The sequence below is a fragment of the Vidua macroura genome, chromosome 6, assembly GCF_024509145.1.
Source record: "Vidua macroura isolate BioBank_ID:100142 chromosome 6, ASM2450914v1, whole genome shotgun sequence".
NCBI classification, from domain to species: Eukaryota; Metazoa; Chordata; class Aves; order Passeriformes; family Viduidae; genus Vidua; species Vidua macroura.
Genome location: NC_071576.1, coordinates 31,872,619 through 31,875,763, shown reverse-complemented (window position 1 = coordinate 31,875,763; position 3,145 = coordinate 31,872,619).

Genomic DNA, 3,145 nt, shown 5'->3' with positions numbered 1-3,145 from the left:
ATGCAACATCTGGAAGGAAAAGTTTATTGCAGAAAAAATATCAGGAGAAGTAGAAAATCCAAGTAGGCTGTTTGTGAGAAATGCAATCTGGAAATAAATGGAGTAGACATCATAAGAAAAAATAACATTATGCAATTCCCTTTTGCAGGTTTCAGGAAAAGAATCACATTATTGGTATTAACACTATACAGTCAGAACACCTTAATCAGCTCAGAACAGAAGAACCAGTTTTAGCGAATTTATTCATCCTGTCATCCCCATTTTCTTTGCCCTCTGCACAAGTACTTTGCTCTGCTGCACATTCAAGCTTTTAATTTGTACACAATAGATTTCTGTATTGCATCCACAATTGCTATCAAAATTTGTGTTTTACACTATAAATTGCAAGAGAAGCTACTTTTACATTTGTGAAGATGACATAAAACACATAATTTAGAGTTCAAGATAACTGCAAGGGAAACAACTTACAGAATTTCTGAGCTTCTCTATATCCAGATGTAATCACTGGAATTCTTTAAAAATGCAAATAAGTTAAGTACCAGTATAAAGGCTGAAAATACGAGAACACAAGAGGAAGGAGCTAGTCGGTTATTTTTAAATGTAAATAAGTGTACATTTCTGTGTTAGACCTGGATATATTTGAATCCATATTCTTTTACTCCTGCAGAAAAACATAACTCAGATTGCATGTCATGATCTTATAAAATCCTGTCCCACTATAATTACCATAATTAGTAGGACATCTAGTTAAGACTCCTTAACTAGATGTTAGGAAGACTGGAAGACTGGACTGTTCAAATCTGTCAAGCCATGCACAAAGAACTCATTTACAGGGAAGCCATGGAAGTAACTGTAAAAGAGCTGCCCTTGAGAGAGGGGAATGAGTAAGCATAGCTCCTTGCTGCTATCTTAGTGTTCATTCCTCCCTTCATGTTTTGTACAGCTTCACTTAGGGCAGCTGCAGAAATGTGTGCAGTGTGTATACATAAAAGTTCTTGGTCAGCTTTGCTCATGATAACCTGCTTAATCCATTTACAATCATGATGTTTCTAATGTCTAAAATTACTCCATCTTTTGTCCATAGCTATCCTACCACATCATACTTAGTGTCACAGTAAGTAGTAAAAAGCATTGTTCTAAAGTAGACTACAACGAATCTCTCGTGTAATTATTTTCCTTGAAAATATATAATTAGGTCTTGCAAAAAAAAAAATTAAATATTTAAAAATTTCTCAACTGTTTAATTAAAAAAGCAAAACCAAAAAACCAAAAACAAACAAACAAAAACCAAAATCAAAATCAAACAAAAAACCCAAACAAAAACATGAAAACGGACATGGAATTGGAAAAGAAATTTTCAAAAGAGAGTATTTCAGTACCTTGCAGTTAATACAAGAAACTTTAATTTTTTTTCTTTAATTTGGAAAAGATAGGAGAAAAAAGTAAGTTAAAGGAAAATAGGCTAAGGAATATATTCAGAAAGGGTATAAGAATGTTTAGCTAAGGGAACTGTTTTTCAAGGTCCACATACTAATTTAAAACAACTGAAAGTATGCTTATCAAAAACAGAATCAAAGAAAAATACATAAAAGAAGTGGGAATTTTTAATGGAAATTATTACAGCTGACTCCTAGGATAACCATAATGAACCTGTCAGTATTAGTAGCTAGATGGTCCACAGTCATTGCTGAGTAGCCAGAGTACAACTTGTGTGCTTCTGAAAACACAACTGGGCCCTTGACAGAAATTACATTTTCATTATGAAATTTGACCCCTTTGTGGACTGGAAGGGATACTAAACAAATTTGCAGACAGTACAAAACTGGGAGGAGCTGTTGACTCCCTCAAAGGCAGGGATGCCCTGCAGAGACACCATCACATATTAGAGGGCTGGGCCATCACCAACCATATGAACTGAAACAAGGGAAAGTGCTGGATTCTGCACCTGGGATGGGCAACCCTGGATGTATGGACAGACTGGGGAATGAGAGGCAGGGAAGCAGTGCCACAGAAAGGAACCTGGGGGTCCTGGTTGGTGGAAAGTTGAACATGAGCCAGCAGTGCCCTGGCAGCCAGGAGGGCCACCTGTGTCCTGGGGTGCATCAGGCACAGCATCACAGCCGGGCAAGGGAGGGGATTGTCCCCTCTGCTCTGCTCTGGGGCGGCCTCACCTCCAGTGCTGGGGGCAGTTTTGGGTGCCACAGTACAAGATGTTATTAAGCTATTAGAAAGCATCCAAAGTAAGGCAATGAAGATGGTGAAGGGTTTTGAAAGGAAGCTGCATGAGGAGTGGCTAAGGTCACTGAGGAAATCTCATTGCAGTCTACAACTTCCTTGTTGAGGGGAATTGGAGGGGTCACCGATCTCTTTTCTGCGGTGACCAGTGACAGGACCTGAGATAATGTCCTGAGGTTATGTGCCTGGCAGAGTGCAGTGCTCTTGGGGACATGCTGTGACTCTTGGGGATGGTGCTATGCAGGAGTTGGACTTGGACATCCCTGTGCGGCCCTTCCAACTCAGCTTATTCTGAGTTATTCTTATTATCACAGTGGTTCTGTGATAATGCAGCAGAGCGTGGAGCTAACGTGGATTTCTCAGCCAGTCTGAGCATTGCACACTCCTAACCATGGCTCGTCATTGGCGGCCGGCAGACAGGCGGGGAGCGCGGACCCCGAGCTCCATCGCTGGGATCATCCGGCGTTCCCCGGCTCCCTCCCGGCTGCTCCATCGCTGGGATCATCCGGCGTTCCCCGGCTCCCTCCCGGCTGCTCCATCACTGGGATCATCCGGCGTTCCCCGGCTCCCTCCCGGCTGCTCCATCGCTGGGATCATCCGGCGTTCCCCGGCTCCCTCCCGGCTGCTCCATCGCTGGGATCATCCGGCGTTCCCCGGCTCCCTCCCGGCTGCTCCATCGCTGGGATCATCCGGCGTTCCCCGGCTCCCTCCCGGCTGCTCCATCACTGGGATCATCCGGTGTTCCCCGGCTCCCTCCCGGCTGCGTAGCCCCGCCCCCGAGGCGGCGCGGGCGCGCAGTGACGCAGGCAGCGCGCGGCGGGGCGGGGCGGGGCGCGGCGCGAGGCCGCGGTCGGCAGAGGGCGCCGGGACGCCGCGCGGCGCGCGTGGCGGGGCGTGGTGCGGCGCCCGC